General features: G+C 41.1%; 1 protein-coding gene across 4 annotated transcripts in view; it reads left to right on the top strand.

Moving 5' to 3' along the window:
- The first annotated feature begins 2,188 nt into the window (after positions 1-2,188).
- The window catches only part of LOC128648390 (mitochondrial amidoxime-reducing component 1), a 30,081-nt gene continuing 11,446 nt past the window's right edge, over positions 2,189-20,823 (top strand). Inside the window, exon 1 of one of the 4 annotated variants that reach the window (XM_053701007.1) lies at positions 2,189-2,277. The gene's annotated coding sequence lies outside the window, so the exon portion shown is untranslated. Of the gene's footprint in view, positions 2,278-2,931; positions 3,015-19,207; positions 19,338-20,823 lie in introns of those variants that run through there. The other 3 variants (XM_053701005.1, XM_053701004.1, XM_053701008.1) reach the window with 3 other exon arrangements.

Here is a 20,823-nt window from a genome sequence, read left to right as displayed (position 1 = left end):
GTTAAACAGGCTTAAACTTGTCAACAAAGCACAAAAAACGTTTTACAATAAAACCGTTACTGTCCCTTTAAATTTCAAACTGAACACACTTTATTACTGAATATGTGAAAAAGTATGAAGGAATTGTTCAAATTTCACCAAAATTTCACAACAGTAACATAAAGCCTTAAAAGTATTGCACACCAAATTTGAAAGCTTTAACCCTTAAAATAACGGAACCGGAGCCGTTTTTACATTTAACCCCTATACAGTCCCAGGTATCTGCTTTGCTGAGACCCAACCAAGCCCAGAGGGGAATACAATACCAAAAGATGCCTTCTATAAGCTTTTTCAGTGGTTCTTAGCTCCTCACACATGCATCTGCATGCCATGCTTTCCAAAAACAACTGCGCATTAGAGGCGCGAAAATGAGGCTCTGTCTATGACTAGAAAAGGCCCCCAGTGAAAAAGGTGTCCAATACAGTGCCTGCCGTTTTTATTAAAACAATCCCCAAGATTTAACAACTATTAAAAGTAATAATCTGCCAAATATACTTAGTAAAGTAATCGTTTTAGCCCAGAAAAATGTCTACCAGTTTTTTAAGCCCTAATGAAGCCCTTTATTCTTTTACTTAAACTTAAGAAAATGGCTTACCGGTTCCCATAGGGAAAATGACAGCTTCCAGCATTACCGAGTCTTGTTAGAAATGTGTCATACCTCAAGCAGCAAAAGTCTGCTCACTGTTTCCCCCAACTGAAGTTAATTCCTCTCAACAGTCCTGTGTGGAAACAGCCATCGATTTTAGTAACGGTTGCTAAAATCATTTTCCTCTGACAAACAGAAATCTTCATCTCTTTCCTGTTTCAGAGTAAATAGTACATACCAGCACTATTTTAAAATAACAAACTCTTGATTGAAGAATAAAAACTACATTTAAACACCAAAAAACTCTAAGCCATCTCCGTGGAGATGTTGCCTGTACAACGGCAAAGAGAATGACTGGGGAAGGCGGAGCCTAGGAGGGATCATGTGACCAGCTTTGCTGGGCTCTTTGCCATTTCCTGTTGGGGAAGAGAATATCCCACAAGTAAGGATGACGCCGTGGACCGGACACACCTATGTTGGAGAAATCATGTTAGTGGTCCGCAGGATTCAAAATTGTGAGTTTAGTGGTCCCTGAGGTCCGAAAGGTTGGTGACCGTTGACCTAGACAACCAGAAAGCACCCCCCTAGTAAGAAAAGTCAGTTATCAGAGTGCTTATACTTTTTTTTTTAAACTTGTGTGTTATGTTCTGCCACTTGATAAGCCCAGACCCCATTCCTGCTCCTGCCCACCACATATCACACTTTGCTCAGTGGGGGGGGTCCTTCTTTTGGATTTTGAAATGTTGGGAGGTATGTTGTATGAGCCAATGACAAAGGGTATATTAGTGCTGCCTCCAACCAGCAGCTAGCTCCCAGCCCTTAAACCTACCCAGATATGCTTTTCAACTAATTATATGATAGAAGTAAATTGGGAACCTGTTTAAAATGGCATGCTCTATCTGAATCATGAAAGAAAAGAAAAAAAAGGGTTTTATGTCCCTTAAAATCAGAAATTGCAGTTTTTTGAGGATGGGGTATGTCCTGTATGATTCAGAACCCTGGCTCTCCTGTATACTGCACAGGGAGAGCTCATTTATTGGCTGCAGAATAAGAAGATAAACAAGATAGGCTTTTAAAGGTTATGTCTATGCACTGCAAAATAATACTACATTTAATAATTATATCACAGATTTAATTTTCTATGGTGATCTTTTATAACACAGGGATTCATTTCAGTTAATTTTACTACTGTGAGGTGCTGATTGGTGGCTGCACATATATGCCTCTTGTCATTGGCTCATCTGATATGTTCCAACAAAAGCTACCAAGAGAATGAAACACATTTGATACTAGATGTAAATTGAAAAGATAACAAAGATTTGAAACTAAACAGAACTAATACAGTGAGACAAAGCAGTTAAAGATTTATTTTGTGTAGGTCGTAGGATGAAAAACAAACAGTTTTCATAGAGCGTCTGAAGCTGGTGACAGTTTGATGGGGCGGGGTAGAGGGATCCAGAGGACAGGAGCAGAGCATGAGAAGTCTTGTAGGTGAGAGAGGGACGTACAGAGGAGTGGAGAGACGTAGGTCAGAGGTTGATGGAAGAGCGATGTGTGACAAAATGAGGAAACAAATGAGTATTTTTGTAGTTTCTTGAGTACAGAGAGGTTGAATTCTGGACATGTTGCCTAGTTGTGCACGGCAGGATTTGGTAAGAGCTTGTATATGTGGTGTGACCTGGGGTGAGGGTCTCAGAATACTCTCCACCTGTAAGAAATATGTCAGCTGTTGGATGTCTCAGAGAGGAGGGAATAAGAAGCAACAGCCGGTAATCTGGTTGAGTAAAGAGATTTCCAATAGATTTGGGTATCAACATCATATAAGCAATACTTACCCCAAATAAGGGTTCCAAAGAAGGGTTTATAGATAGACAAAAGCAAGGTACAGATTACTGAGGGGAAAGTAGATTTAGAGTTATAAATGTACTATTATTATCAAATGTGCTTTGTTTTCATGGTATCCTTTGTTGAAAAGCATACCTAGCTGGGCTAGAAGCAACAATGCATTACTGGGAACTAGCTGCCCCCATGTATGTCTTTTGTCATTTACTCACCAGATATGTTAGCTCTGGAGTTGATTTAACTAAGTGTTTAACCCAGGGGATAAACACAGTTATATACAAGCAATAGTGCAATAATAATTGCTCTAACATATAAGAAGATTTGTTTGCATGTTTCTGCCCCTTTGACTGGAGCATTATATCTGCGCACTATTATTTTTGTATGTGAGAAGCAGGGTCCTGAGCAGACTTTGATCCCCAGCACATGTGAGTATCAGCTGCTTTCCCTGTTCTTGGCCTCACTGCGCAGCAGACTTTGTACAGATTACTGAGGGTAAAGTGCAGTCACACTCTGCTATTCGCGCCTCTCAGCAGCGGAGAAATCTGCGGTGAGCTTGTTTTTCTCTCCTTATGCTTGTTTTTCTCTCCTTATGCTTGTTTTTCTCTCCTTATGCTTGTTTGTGATGCTTTATCTGTTTTAATGAATCAAACATGAGTGTGTTAAATACACTAAGCTGTGGTTATATAGCGCCGAGTCTAACATTGTTATACCGGTGGGCCACATTGTGATATTTAAAGCGACAGGAAACCAAAAATGTTTCTTTCATGATTCAACAACTTTCTTATTTACTTCTATTACCAAATTTGCTTCATTCTCTTGTTATCCTTTGCTAAAGGAACAGCATTGCACTACTGGCAGCTAGCTGAACACATCTAGTTAGCCAATCACAAAAGACACATGTATGCAGGCACCAATCAGCAGTAGCTCCCACTAGTGTAGGATATGTGTGTATTCTTTTTCAACAAGGAATACTAAGAGAACAAAGCACATTTGAAAATAGAAGTGAATTTAAAAGTGTCTTAAAATGACCTGCTCTATCTGAATCATGCAAGTTTAATTTTGACTTTCCTATCCTTTTAAATTGCTAACAAACTTTAGTAATGATTTTAAGGGATAGAAATGTGAAAAATACACTTTAGCAAAAATGCTTCTTATAAAAGTTATTGCTGTTTTTCTGCGGCATATGCACATATGCTGTGAGGGCTGCGCATCAGTAAACATATGCACATATGCTGTGAGGGCTGTGCATCAGTAAATATATGCACATATGCTGTGAGGGCTGTGCATCAGTAAACATATGCACGTATGCTGTGAGGGCTGTGCATCAGAAAACATATGCACGTATGCTGTGAGGGCCTGTGCATCAGTAAACATATGCACATATGCTGTGAGGGCTGTGCATCAGTAAACATATGCACATATGCTGTGAGGGCTGCGCATCAGTAAACATATGCACATATGCTGTGAGGGCTGCGCATCAGTAAACATATGCACATATGCTGTGAGGGCTGCGCATCAGTAAACATATGCACATATGCTGTGAGGGCTGCGCATCAGTAAACATATGCACATATGCTGTGAGGGCTGCGCATCAGTAAACATATGCACATATGCTGTGAGGGCTGCGCATCAGTAAACATATGCACATATGCTGTGAGGGCTGTGCATCAGTAAACCTATGCACATATGCTGTGAGGGCTGCGCATCAGTAAACATATGCATATATGCTGTGAGGGCTGTGCATCAGTAAACATATGCACATATGCTGTGAGGGCTGTGCATCAGTAAACATATGCACATATGCTGTGAGGGCTGTGCATCAGTAAACATATGCACATATGCTGTGAGGGCTGTGCATCAGTAAACATATGCACATATGCTGTGAGGGCTGTGCATCAGTAAACATATGCACATATGCTATGAGGGCTGTGTATGAGTAAACATATGCACATATGCTGTGAGGGCTGCGCATCAGTAAACATATGCACATATGCTGTGAGGGCTGCGCATCAGTAAACATATGCACATATGCTGTGAGGGCTGCGCATTAGTAAACATATGCAAATATGCTGTGAGGGCTGTGCATCAGTAAACATATGCACATATGCTGTGAGGGCTGTGCATCAGTAAACATATGCACATATGCTGTGAGGGCTGTGCATCAGTAAACATATGCATATATGCTGTGAGGGCTGCACATCAGTAAACATATGCACATATGCTGTGAGGGCTGTGCATCAGTAAACATATGCACATATGCTGTGAGGGCTACGCATCAGTAAACATATGCACATATGCTGTGAGGGCCGTGCATCAGTAAACATATGCACATATGCTGTGAGGGCCGTGCATCATTAAACATATGCACATATGCTGTGAGGGCTGCGCATCAGTAAACATATGCACATATGCTGTGAGGGCTGCGCATCAGTAAACATATGCACATATGCTGCGAGGGCTGTGCATCAGTAAACATATGCATATATGCTGTGAGCGCTACGCATCAGTAAACATATTCTGTGAGGGCTGCGCATCAGTAAACATATGCACATATGCTGTGAGGGCTACGCATCAGTAAACATATGCACATATGCTGTGAGGGCTACGCATCAGTAAACATATGCACATATGCTGTGAGCGCTGTGCATCATTAAACATATGCACATATGCTGTGAGGGCTACGCATCAGTAAACATATGCACATATGCTGTGAGGGCTGCGCATCAGTAAACATATGCACATATGCTGTGAGGGCTACGCATCAGTAAACATATGCACATATGCTGTGAGCGCTGTGCATCAGTAAACATATGCACATATGCTGTGAGCGCTGTGCATCAGTAAACATATGCACATATGCTGTGAGCGCTGTGCATCAGTAAACATATGCACATATGCTGTGAGCGCTGTGCACACCTTTTCAGAGGGTCAGCAGTAACTTCTATGACACAAATGACATCTTCAGAAGCTATACACACCACAACCAGCTCTCTGAGCAAGCATAGAGGCCCATTTACTAAGCTCCGTGTTTCTGGCGAGTCTTCAAACTCGCCAGAAACACAATTAAGGAGCAGCAGTCTAAAGACCGCTGCTCCATAACCCTGTCCGCCTGCTCTGAGGAGGCGGACAGCAATCGCCGGAAATCAACCCGATCGGGTTGATTGACACCTCCCTGCTGGCGGCCGATTGGCTGCAAGTCTGCAGGGGGCGGCGTTGCACCAGCAGCTCTTGTGAACTGCTGGTGCAATGCTGAATACGGAGAGTGTATTGCTCTCCGCATTCAGCGAGGTCTGTCGGACCTGATCCGCACTGTCGGATCAGGTCCGCAAGACCTTTCATAAATAGGCCCCAATATGTTTGAATACTGGTGCACGGGCCCTCAAAGGATATGTAAATATGCCGGTGAAACACAGCAATAAATTTTACTAGAAGCATTTTTGCTAATGGAAATATATTGCGATATTCTCTAGAAACAAACATGCCGCAGCTCTGTGTACACACACAAGACAGAAACACATGAACTGGATCCGCAGGTAGGAGACCGGAATGGGTCAGTTGCAGTGAAAATGATCCTGTTGTGTGTTGCACATGGAGGAGAACAGAGGGGTAGTGTGAGATGAGGAAGTGAGGACCTCACCTGCAGGCTATAGACAAGTGTCTGCCTACTAAACACACAAATAATAACAGATTTCCTAATCTAACATAGGGACAGACTTAGGGAAACTCAAAGGGGCCTCGATCTGCTGTGTTCTTTTCAGTTTGGCCACCCACTAGAAGCAGTTCCAGATTAAAGGGGTAGCAAACACGTGTCTTTCATGATGCAGATAGAGCACAGTTTTAAACATCTTTCCAATTTACTTCTATTATCATTCCCCCCCCCTGTTTTTTTGATATCCTTTGTTGAAAGGCAAGGGTATAAGCTTAGGAGTGCGTACATGTCTTAAGTACTATACGGCAGCAGTTTTGCAACAGTGTTATACATGTAGTACTAATGTTATACATTAGCAAGAGCACTAGATGGCAGCGCTATTTCCTGTCATGTAGTACTAATGTTATACATTAGCAAGAGCACTAGATGGCAGCACTATTTCCTGTCATGTAGTACTAATGTTATACATTAGCTAGAGCACTAGATGGCAGCGCTATTTCCTGTCATGTAGTACTAATGTTATACATTAGCAAGAGCACTAGATGGCAGCACTATTTCCTGTCATGTAGTACTAATGTTATACATTAGCAAGAGCACTATTTCCTGTCATGTAGTACTAATGTTATACATTAGCAAGAGCACTAGATGGCAGCACTATTTCCTGTCCTGTAGTACTAATGTTATACATTAGCAAGAGCATTAGAGGGCAGCACTATTTCCTGTTATGTAGTACTAATGTTATACATTAGCAAGAGCACTAGATGGCAGCACTGTTTCCTGTCATGCAGTACTAATGTTATACATTAGCAAAAGCACTAGATGGCAGCGCTATTTCCTGTCATGTAGTACTAATGTTATACATTAGCAAGAGCACTAGATGGCAGCGCTATTTCCTGTCATGTAGTACTAATGTTATACATTAGCAAGAGCACTAGATGGCAGCACTATTTCCTGTTGTGTAGTGCTAATGTTATACATTAGCAGTAGCACTAGATGGCAGCACTATTTCCTGCTATGTAGTACTAATGTTATACATTAGCAGGAGCACTAGATGGCAGCACTATTTCCTGTCATGTAGTACTAATGTTATACATTAGCAAGAGCACTAGAGGGCAGCACTATTTCCTGTCATGTAGTACTAATGTTATACATTAGCAAGAGCACTAGATGGCAGCACTATTTCCTGTCATGTAGTACTAATGTTATACATTAGCAAGAGCACTAGATGGCAGCGCTATTTCCTGTCATGTAGTACTAATGTTATACATTAGCAAGAGCACTAGATGGCAGCGCTATTTCCTGTCATGTAGTACTAATGTTATACATTAGCAAGAGCACTAGATGGCAGCACTATTTCCTGTCATGTAGTACTAATGTTATACATTAGCAAGAGCACTAGATGGCAGCACTATTTCCTGTCCTGTAGTACTAATGTTATACATTAGCAAGAGCACTAGAGGGCAGCACTATTTCCTGTCATGTAATACTAATGTTATACATTAGCAAGAGCACTAGATGGCAGCACTATTTCCTGTCACGTAGTACTAATGTTATACATTAGCAAGAGCACTAGAGGGCAGCACTATTTCCTGTCATGTAATACTAATGTTATACATTAGCAAGAGCACTAGATGGCAGCACTATTTCCTGTCATGTAGTACTAATGTTATACATTAGCAAGAGCACTAGAGGGCAGCACTATTTCCTGTCATGTAATACTAATGTTATACATTAGCAAGAGCACTAGATGGCAGCACTATTTCCTGTCATGTAATACTAATGTTATACATTAGCAGGAGCAGTAGATGGCAGCGCTATTTCCTATCATGTAGTACTAATGTTATACATGAGCAAGAGCACTAGATGGCAGCACTATTTCCTGTCACGTAGTACTAATGTTATACATTAGCAAGAGCACTAGATGGCAGCACTATTTCCTGTCATGTAATACTACAATGTTATACATTAGCAAGAGCATTAGATGGCAGCACTATATCCTGTCATGTAGTACTAATGTTATACATTAGCAAGAGCACTAGATGGCAGCACTATTTCCTGTCATGTAGTACTAATGTTATACATTAGCAAGAGCACTAGATGGCAGCACTATTTTCTGTCATGTAGTACTAATGTTATACATTAGCAAGAGCACTAGATGGCAGCACTATTTCCTGTCATGTAGTACTAATGTTATACATTAGCAAGAGCACTAGATGGCAGCACTATTTCTTGTCATGTAGTACTAATGTTATACATTAACAAGAGCACTAGATGGCAGCACTATTTCCTGTCATGTAGTACTAATGTTATACATTAGCAGGAGCACTAGATGGCAGCACTATTTCCTGACATACAGTGTTCCAGACGTGCACGCTACCTATCTAGATATCTCTTTAACAAAGAATAACGTGAAAACAAAGCAAATTTGATGTATATATAAATGTGTAAACAAATCGCAAAAAATACAAAACTGTGATAATAATAAATGTGACAAAGCAAACAAGAGTGGCTATAAGAATAGCAGATATTAAAAAATATAAAGAATCCGATTGTCTCAGGTATCGACTCCCTAACTCAGTGCTTTCCAAACTGTGTGTCGGCAGCAGTGTGTAGGTGGGTCCCTGCTTCAGCACAATTTTTTTTAAATTGTAATTAAAAAAAAAAATTTTTTTGGTTTTTGACTTTCCGCCTGCTACGCAGATCATCTTAACCTATTGGCGCAGCTCAGCAGGAACTGAAACTATTCCCATTGGCGGCACATTGGCTCCTGACTGCACGTGTAGTCTCCTTAATTGGCTTGTGACTGCATGTGTAGTCAGTGAGTGGGACAGCAGTGTGTTTGCAGCGCGGTAGTCAATCGGACTCACCGAGCTCTGAGGGCGGCAGCTTAAACGCTAAGCTGAAGTCAGAGGGGGGGTTTTGCAGCTAGCTCCCAGTAGTGCATTGCTTCTCCTGCTCTTGATATATGGATAGGAAGTGGAAGCTTAAAAATGCTTGATGATGAAATGCGAGTGTCTTTAATATTCCACCAAATATTCAGAAATTGTGTTCATCCCATCAACCTCGTATACATCCCATTAAAATAGTAAGTAGCTATTGGTGGTATTAAACTTTTTTTTAATTCTTGCACATACTTACTGTTACTTGTAAATACATTTTGTTATTATATCATTTATGTATGTGTCCATAGCTCTTAAAACAAGTTAGTTTAACCTCCACTGTGTGAATTACTGTGTCGCGAAATGATGTAGGTCTAAAAAGTGTGTCACCAATATGAAAAGTTTGGAAAGCTCTGCCCTAACTAGTAATCTGTCATTTTACTTAGACCAACTGTTACAACCATATGTCACTCAGACGAAAGCAGACCTAAAAGATACCATCAGTATATTAAATGTATTAGAAGGTGGCTAGTCACTAGTGATGTATCCTCTCTATATACTATCATAGATAAATCCTTGGGAGTGGCCTCGGTGAAAGAAACTTCGAAAAATTATGTTAATCTAGATCACATTCAATTAGACTTCATTGTAAAGGGTATTGAACTGATTTTGGAGACCAATTATTTTTGTTTTAATGGGAATCATTTTTTACAAACTAGCGAATCGGTGATGGGCACCAGATTTGTGCCCAGTTATGCCAACTTGTATATGGCTGATTGGGAAGAGAAGTATATCTATCAATCTGACTGGGCGTAATATCTGGTGACCTATCATCGCTACATTGATGACCCATTCATGATATGGAGGCTTATTTATTATTTTGCGAGCGGACATGATCCGATATTGCGGATCATGTCTGCCGCACATCGATAAATGCCGACAGCATACGCTCTCGGCATTTATCATTGCATCAGCAGTTCTTGTGAACTTGTGTTTCTGGCGAGCCTGAACGCTCGCCAGAAACACAGGGCTTCAAGCTCCATACAGAGCTTGATAAATATGCCCCATAATCTGGAAGTGAACAACTGCTAGAATTTATAGACAATCTCAAAGGCAATGAGTATAACGTTAATTTAACTTGGAAATATAGTGAAAAAAATTATCTAGAAATATACATAGAAGACCACACACTCAAAAGTAGAAATTTCTTTAAAACCATAGACGTCAATCTATAATTATATAGACACCTATAGCTGCCATCAGAGATTTTGGCTTTTACAATATGCTGAAGGGTCAATTTCTTCACATTAAGAAGAAATTGTAAGAAAATAAAAGAATACAGAGAGCAATCTGATATTCGAAAAAAAATCATTTTTTTGAACAAAAATACTCAAATGAGTACTATATTTAGATAAATCAATAAACGAAGTTGCAAATCGAGATAGAAAATAATTACTTGTACATAAAGGAAAATCAAAAAGAGAGTATGACAACACTAAAATAACTAGTACGCTGATATTCCAACATAGCACCCAAAGTAAACACCTTAGGGGTATTATAAACAAGCATTGGGGCATATTAATGCAAGATCATTTAGTGGCAGAAATTAGTTTTTAAAAAATACCCAATCTTAAAGCCCAACTATCTAATAAAATTATAGATAATGCTAACAATAATAAAAAAAAACTGGCTACTTCCTTCTAAAATGGGATTTAGGAGATGTCAGGACTGCAATGCGTGCAGACAAATGGAAAAAAAGTAACAAACTCCTCCCTTCAGTTTTTATATAAACTCACTCATACTACCTGTGCATTCTATATTGAATGGCTGTGTCCTTTTTAACTACTCAGTTTTTATTTGCATGTTTTTAGTCATTAATTATTTTTTTTAACCATTAATTTAATATTGTACACAGTATGTTATGTTCTTAAATGTTACATCAATATGAATTCTGAGCTTTTCTAGTCATTGACATATTATTTGTGACCATATCATTATTATTTTTCATCATATAGAGGGTGTAATTATTCTAGACATTATTTATGTTTAACTATAATCATTTTGTGAATTACGATGTTAGTGCGCTTAACAAAGATGGCGATTTTCGAATGCTTCTTTGTGGACTATTATGATAATAAATCCAAAGATAGTGACTACAGATTACCAACTTCCTGTTCCTGTATTTACATAATTTAAAGGATTTTGTTTTCGCTTGCACACATCATTCCTTCAAAAAGCTGTTGGTTAATGGCGAAACGTATGTCGGATTACGATATTTCCCTCACGTGATACAGCCAAACGTGCCAAGTTGCGTCAGAGTAGGAGCGTTGACCTTGCTGGATATTGGAGCGGTTATCTGGAGCAGTAAGAACGCTGCCCTGAATCTGCATCTATCCACACTATAGGATAACCACAAACAGTTGCTATCAACTGTTCCTATATTGGACTCTGATTGTACACACTATACTTTGTGCATGGGATGATAAATCATGTTTTATATGTTTTAATACATTTTTAACCCTATCGCTTTTGGGAGACTGTTTTCCTACCAGTATAAAAGCAAGTGTGCGCAGTGAATGAGCTTACTATAGCTCTATATCATGTCAACAATACCGTCAACAATTATCTCTGTTCATTGATCACTCACAGAGTTACACTATATATCTCCTATCTTTCCCTTTGAGGATATTTCAAGAACACTGGATTTGATTGTACCACTTTTATGGGCATATCCTTTCTTATCACTTTATATTCACAGATCTTTTGATCCTTTTGTGAATATCTGCTATTCTCATAGCCACACTTTTTTGCTTTGTCACATTTATAATCAAAGCAATTTTGATAATAGAAGTAAATTGGAAACTTTTTAAAATTGCATTCTCTATCTAACAAATGGGGAAAAAATGGGGTTTCATGTACCTTTAAGGGATTCATGGGCCTGGAGATGAAGATTTTGGGGGGCCTGTTGGCGGAGTTGATTTTGTAACACGCCATTAAACCATTACATTATTTGTATTAAGAATAAAACACACTTTGTATATACTAATAAACTGACAAATAATGAAAAGATTCAAAGGGATAGGCACTCACATATACATGCAGACACACACCTACACATGCAGACAGACACATATATACAGACAGACAGGCACAAAAAGGGATAGACACACACCTATGCAGACAGCCACAAAAAGGTATAGGCACACACACATACATGCAGACACACAAAAAGGGATAGGCACACACACATACACATGCAGACACACAAAAAGGGATAGGCAAATACACATGCAGACAGACACAAAAAGGGATAGGCACACACATACACATGCAGACAGACGCAAAAAGGGATAGGCACACACACATACATGCAGACAGACGCAAAAAGGGATAGGCACACACACGTACATCGGGATAGGCACACACACATACATGCAGAAACACAAAAAGGGATAGGCACACACACATACATGCAGACACACAAAATGGCACACACCTACACATGCAGGCAGATACAAAAAGGGATAAACACACGCATACAGACACACAAAAAGGGATAGGCACACACACATACATGCAGACACACACCTACACATGCAGACAGACACATATATACAGACAGACAGGCACAAAAAGGGATAGACACACCTATGCAGACAGCCACAAAAAGGTATAGGCACACACACATACATGCAGACACACAAAAAGGGATAGGCACACACACATACACATGCAGACAGACACAAAAAGGTATAGACACACACATACATGCAGACACACAAAAAGGGATAGGCACATACACATGCAGACAGACACAAAAAGGGATAGGCAGACATATACACATGCAGACAGACGCAAAAAGGGATAGGCACACACACATACATGCAGACAGAAACAAAAAGGGATAGGCACACACACGTACGTCGGGATAGGCACACACACATACATGCAGAAACACAAAAAGGGATAGGCACACATACATACATGCAGACACACAAAAAGGGATAGGCTCACACATATACATGAAGACACACAAAAAGGGATAAGCACACACACATACTGTACATGCAGACACACAAAAAGGGATAGGCACACACATACATGCAGACACACACATACACATGCAGACAAACACAAAAAGGGATAGGCACACACACATACATGCAGACAGAAACAAAAAGGGATAGGCACACACATACACATGCAGACAGACGCAAAAAGGGATAGGCACACACACATACATGCAGACAGAAACAAAAAGGGATAGGCACACACACGTATGTCGGGATAGGCACACACACATACATGCAGAAACACAAAAAGGGATATGCATACACACATACATGCAGACACACAAAAAGGGATAGGCTCACACATATACATGAAGACACACAAAAAGGGATAGGCACACACACATACTGTACATGCAGACACACAAAAAGGGATAGGCACACACATACATGCAGACACACACATACACATGCAGACAAACACAAAAAAGGATAGACACACACACATACATGTAGACACACAAAAAGGGATAGGCACACACCTACACATGCAGGCAGACACAAAAAGGGATAAACACACACGCATACAGACACACAAAGGGATAGGCTCACACACATACATGCAGACACACAAAAAGGGATAGGCTCACACATATACATGAAGACACACAAAAAGGGATAAGCACACACACATACTGTACATGCAGACACACAAAAAGGGATAGGCACACACATACATGCAGACACACACATACACATGCAGACAAACACAAAAAGGGATAGGCACACACACATACATGCAGACAGAAACAAAAAGGGATAGGCACACACATACACATGCAGACAGACGCAAAAAGGGATAGGCACACACACATACATGCAGACAGAAACAAAAAGGGATAGGCACACACACGTATGTCGGGATAGGCACACACACATACATGCAGAAACACAAAAAGGGATATGCATACACACATACATGCAGACACACAAAAAGGGATAGGCTCACACATATACATGAAGACACACAAAAAGGGATAGGCACACACACATACTGTACATGCAGACACACAAAAAGGGATAGGCACACACATACATGCAGACACACACATACACATGCAGACAAACACAAAAAAGGATAGACACACACACATACATGTAGACACACAAAAAGGGATAGGCACACACCTACACATGCAGGCAGACACAAAAAGGGATAAACACACACGCATACAGACACACAAAGGGATAGGCTCACACACATACATGCAGACACACAAAAAGGGATAGGCACGGACACATACATGCAGACACACAAAAAGGGATACATTTAAGATTACACAGAGCACTAATCTTACCCTAAACAGAATACACTTGAACCCCCCCCACACACACACACACAGGGTCACACATGCACACACAGGGTCACAAACACACAGGGTCTCACACACACACCCATGGTCACACATGCACACACGGTCAAACACACAGGGTCACACATGTGCACACACACACACACTCATACACAGGGACACGCGCACGCACACATATACACACACACAGGGTCACACACACAGGGATACGCACACATACACACACACACAGGGATACGCACACATACACACACACACACACAGGGTCACACACATACACAGGGTCACACATGCACACACAGGGACACGCACACATACACACACAGGGTCACACACACATACACACACAGGGTCACACATACACAGGGTCACACATGCACACAGGGTCACACACATACACAGGGTCACACACACAGGGTCACATCACACATGCGCACAAACACGCAGAGACACGCACAAACACAGGGTCACACATGCACACACAGGATCACACACACACACAGGGTCAAACACACACACAGGGACATGCACACATACACACACACAGGGTCACACATGCACACACAGACACATACACACACAGGGTCACACATGCGCACACACACACACACACACACACAGGGACACGCACACATAAACACACAGGGTCACACACACAGGGACACGCACACACACACACTGGGTCACAGATGCACACACAGGGTCACACACACACAGGGATACGCAAACATACACAGGGTCACACACACACAGGGACATACACACACACAGGGACATACACACACACAGGGTCATACACACACACAGGGTCACGCACACATACACACACAGGGTCACACATGCACACACAGGGTCACACATGCACACACAGGGTCACACACACACACACAGGGTCACACACACTCAGGGTCACACATGCACACGCCCACATACACACACAGGGTCACGCACACACACATGCACACACAGGATCACACAAGGTCACACACACACAGGGTCACACACACATGGTCACACACAAACACACACACATAGACACAACCTTCTTTTATGCTCTTAAGATGACTGCCTCCTGCTCATTTAGCAGTAAGTAAGCATTGGAAGCTACCCATCTCCCAGTCCTGTGGCAAACACTTGGCAAATCCTGGTGCAAGCAATGCATTTTTTTCTTTCTATTGCACATAGAAGCCTCTAGCTGAGGCAAAGCATCGCAGCTACCACATGCTGTATAGTAATCCGGACCCACAACCCTCTTAGTTACAGCTTGCGCTAGGGGCAAAACCAATCATTTTAAAAAACCTATAAAAAAATATCCTCTTTATTTTCTCGCCCGGCATTGTATGCACTTGTCCAAGGTCGGGCGAGGGGATAAATACTTTTGTCAAGCACTGTATGGGGTGTAGTAGCTGTAGCTCTCATAAGTCTGGATGAATAGATTAATAAGTGCATCCCTGCTCCCAGTCAATGTTGCACTCAGAGACATCGTCAGTCACTAACGCAGGCTGGAAGTGTCGGTGTGGGAGGGGGGAAGAGCCCTCTACCTAATAACCACCTCCTAGAGACTTGTTATGGGGATAAAGGTCATATGCTGAAAAAGTAGTGCACATTAGTGCAGACTGCTGCCAGTAAAAAAACCCCCATAAAGATTTACTTCTATGCCAAAGGCTTGTACGCTATGGGCCTATTTAAGAGTATGGGCTGCAGTTCCACCAGCTCCTACATTAATCCAGACCTAAAAAAGTCCCCAAAACACACATTTTTAGTTCTGTTTATTTCCCAGGAGACAAAACCTAAAGGGTTAGATTTATCAAGCTGAGGCGGACAGGGGCGCATATACGTGCCCCTGTCCGGAGGAATTTACCATTGCACATAAGCACTATTTTGCGCTTGCGTGCAATCCCGCCCCCTGCCCGGGCACAGCCAATCACACGCGGACAGGAGCTGTCAATCTCCCCAGTCGGACTATATCGCTGCTTGTTAAATAATCTGAATTTAGAAAATGTTGAAATTATATATATATATAATATATATAGACAGAGAGAGAGGGAGAGAGAGAGAGAGGAGCGGTCGTGCACGTGACTTGAGTACTATAGGGCAGCTGTGTTTGTAACAATTTCATACATACTTATTACACCGCTCTATCAGTCATGAGCTTATTACACTGCTCTAGCAATCCTGCGCTTATTACATCGCTCTAGCATGTCATCAGCTTATTACACCGCTCTAGTAGTCATCAGCTCATTACACCACTCTAGCTTATTACACCACTCTATCAGTCATGAGCTTATTACGCCGCTCTATCAGTCATCATCTTATTACACCGCTCTAGCAGTCATCAGCTTATTATACTGCTCTAGCAATCCCGCGTTTATTACACCGCTCTAGCATGTCATCAGCTCATTACACCGCTCTGGCAGTCATCAGCTCATTACACCGCTCTAGTAGTCATCAGCTTATTACACCGCTCTAGCAGTCATCAGCTCATTATACCGCTCTAGTAGTCATCAGCTTATTACACCGCTCTAGCATGTCATCAGCTCATTATACCGCTCTGGCAGTCATCAGCTCATTACACCGCTCTAGCATGTCATCAGCTTATTACACCGCTCTAGCAGTCATCAGCTCATTACACCGCTCTAGTAGTCATCAGCTTATTACACCGCTCTAGCAGTCATCAGCTCATTACACCGCTCTAGCAGTCATCAGCTCATTACACCGCTCTAGCAGTCATCAGCTCATTACACCGCTCTAGCAGTCATCAGCTCATTACACCGCTCTAGCAGTCATCAGCTTATTACACCGCTCTAGTAGTCATCAGCTTATTACACCGCTCTAGCAGTCATCAGTTTATTACACCGCTCTAGCAGTCATCAGCTTATTACACCGCTCTAGCATGTCATAAGCTTATTACACCGCTCTAGCAGTCATCAGCTTATTACACCGCTCTAGCAGTCATCAGCTTATTACACCGCTCTAGCAGTCATCAGCTTATTACACCGCTCTAGCAGTCATCAGCTTATTACACCGCTCTAGCAGTCATGAGCTTATTACACCGCTCTAGTAGTCATTAGCTTATTACACCGCTCTAGTAGTCATTAGCTTATTACACCGCTCTAGAAGTCATCAGTTTATTATACTGCTCTAGCAGTGATCAGCTTATTACACCGCTCTAGCAGTCATTAGTTTATTATACTGCTCTAGCAGTCATCAGCTTATTACACCGCTCTAGCATGTCATCAGCTTATTACACCGCTCTAGCAGTCATCAGCTTATTACACCGCTCTAGCAGTCATCAGCTTATTACACCCCTCTAGCATGTTATCAGCTTATTACACCTCTCTAGCATGTCATCAGCTTATTACACCTCTCTAGCATGTCATCAGCTTATTACACCTCTCTAGCATGTCATCAGCTTATTACACCCCTCTAGCATGTTATCAGCTTATTACACCTCTCTAGCATGTCATCAGCTTATTACACCGCTCTAGCATGTCATCAGCTTATTACACCGCTCTAGCATGTCATCAGCTTATTACACCGCTCTAGTAGTCATCAGCTTATTACACCGCTCTAGTAGTCATCCGCTTATTACACCGCTCTAGTAGTCATCAGCTTATTACACCGCTCTAGCAGTCATGAGCTTATTACACTGCTCTAGCAGTCATCAGCTTATTACACCGCTCTAGCATGTCATCAGCTTATTACACCGCTCTAGCAGTCATCAGCTTATTACACCGCTATAGTAGTCATGAGCTTATTACACCGCTCTAGTAGTCATCAGCTTATTACACCGCTCTAGCAGTCATCAGCTTATTACACCGCTATAGTAGTCATGAGCTTATTACACTGCTCTAGTAGTCATCAGCTTATTACACCGCTCTAGCATGTCATCAGCTTATTACACCGCTCTAGCATGTCATCAGCTTATTACACCGCTCTAGCAGTCATCAGCTTATTACACTGCTCTAGCAGTCATGAGCTTATTACACTGCTCTAGCAGTCATGAGCTTATTACACCGCTCTAGTAGTCATGAGCTGATTACACCGCTCTAGTAGTCATGAGCTGATTACATCTCTCTTGTGGTCATCAGCTTATTACACCGCTCTGGCTATGTTTATACAGCTTAAAGGGGCAGTCTACTTGATCATTTTTTATTTATTGTTTAAAAAGATAGATAACACTTTTACTACTGATTCTCCAGCTTTGCATAACAAACCTTGTTAGATTAATATACTTTATAAGCTCAAAGTTTGTTTGTTTCTAAGCCCCAGCAGGCTGCCCTTTATCTCAGTGCTTTTTAAATCTTCCTCAAAAGATAGACAGTGCTAGTTCTTGTGTTCCATATAGATAACTTTGTGCTCACTCCCGTGCACAACAGCTAGACAGTGCTAGTTCATGTGTGTCATGTACATAACATTGTGCTCGTTCCTGTAGAGGTACAAATGATTCAGCACTGATTTTATAAAATGCAAGTCTTTAAAAAGCACTGAGATAAGGGGGCAGTCTACAGAGGCTTAGATACAAGGTAATCATAGAGGTAAAAAGCATATTAATATAACAGTGTTGGTTATGTAAAATTTGGGATTGTGTAATAAAGGGATTATCTATATTTTTAAACATTAGCAATTTTCAGGTAGACTGCCTCTTTAAGTAAAGAAAGTTTCAGTATAGTTAAGGATACCACAAGCAAAATCAGCTATTTGAAATGCCTATATAAAAGTAAACAATTGTATACACTCCAGCAGGTAAAACAGATCTTTGGGAGAAAACTTTAGGATCATCTGCCCCTTTAAGCAGATTGTACACTCCCAGGATGTAGTTTACACGCCTTAAACTCCCACTAGCTGAGCTGTTTGTTCCAGAGTCCGTTCTGACTTGTGCACTGCGCTGAGAGGTAAGCACAACCGTACAGGGTGCATTTATATCTGTCACATCCCAGCTCGGCACAAATTCTTGCAGTAAGTTTGTGTGGTCTGAACAGTCCCAGAAATGTAAAGAGAGAGATTTAGGACGCTTGGTAATAAAGGCGCCTTTGTAAGAAAATGAATGCTGTTTTCCCAAAGGCGTTAATAAGTGTTCTGAAGTGAAGGCAAACCATGGCAACAAGAAAAATCCCTCCCCTAAATAGCTGCACAGTAATCTGAGATCCCTTCTTTATCTGTCCTACATGTTCCTAAAATAAAAACAGTGCCATATTAAAGGGACATGAAACTTTCATGTGTGAGACAGAGCATGCAATTTTAAGAGACGTTTCTATTCTATCAGAATATGTTCTTCATTCTCTTGGTATCTTTTGTTAAAGGAGCAATAAATACAGTAGACCTGTATAGTTAGCAAGTGCATAATAACAAGACAATGCAATAAAACTCAGAATTTCAAATAAGCAGTAGATGTTTTTTCTGCCATTTGCAGGCCCCCTGTAACAGGTGACAGCCATCAGCCAATCACAGAGTATTATACGTATACCCTGTGAACGTGTGCATATGCTCAGAGTGTGTATATAAAGACTGTGCCAGATTTGATAAAGGAAATACTTACAATTTGCTGCTCTTTCTGAATGATGAAAGTTTAATTTTGACTTTAGTGTTAAATTACAAAAGCATATTTAGGTAGGTTCAGGAGCAGCAATGCACGACTGGTGGCTACACACACACGTCCCTCTTGTCATTGGCTCACCAGATGTGTAGCTGACTTTATCTTTGTGCTTAACATATTTGAAGGTGCCAAACACACAGAGAATTGTATTGCACAACGGTTTCTATATAATACATTTGCCCCTTTATGTGACTTTAAGAAGGGTAATTATGTATCTCCAGATAAGTCTATACCCCCCCATTAATATACTAATTTATTAACCCTTTGTCACAGTTTACATGAGTTACACCATATCAGGATTGTGCAAATGTGCTGATTGCGCCCTAATTAAATCAATTCGCATGAAATGTATGTGACACGGCTGCAACTTGAAATTAGACATTAAAGGGACATAAAACACAATTTTTTTATTTAATGATTCAAATAGAATATACAATTTTAAACAACTTTCCAATTTACTTCTATTATCAAATTTTCTTTGTTTTCTTGTTTTCCTTTGTTGAAAGGCAGGAAGGTAAGTTCAGGAGCGTGCACGTGCCTGCAGCAGTTTTGCAACAATGTTATACATTAGCAAGATGGCTCTTCCAGACATGTGCACACTACCTATCTAGATCATTGTTTCTCAACCACGGTCCTCAAGTACCCTCAACAGGCCAGGTTTTCATTATAGCTGAACCAGTGCACAGGTGAAATAATCAGCTGATGGGTGAGAGCTGGTTAGTAACCATGGTTACTGATCAGCTGATTATTTCACCTGTGCACTGGTTCAGCTAAAATGTAAGCTTGGCCTGTAGGGGGTACTTAATGACCGTGGATGAGAAACACTGAGCTAGATATCTCTTCAACCAA

The sequence above is a fragment of the Bombina bombina genome, chromosome 2, assembly GCF_027579735.1.
Source record: "Bombina bombina isolate aBomBom1 chromosome 2, aBomBom1.pri, whole genome shotgun sequence".
In the NCBI taxonomy this organism is placed as follows: Eukaryota; Metazoa; Chordata; class Amphibia; order Anura; family Bombinatoridae; genus Bombina; species Bombina bombina.
Note: the sequence above shows the minus strand (reverse complement) of the source record. Positions and strands in the feature narration are given on the sequence as shown.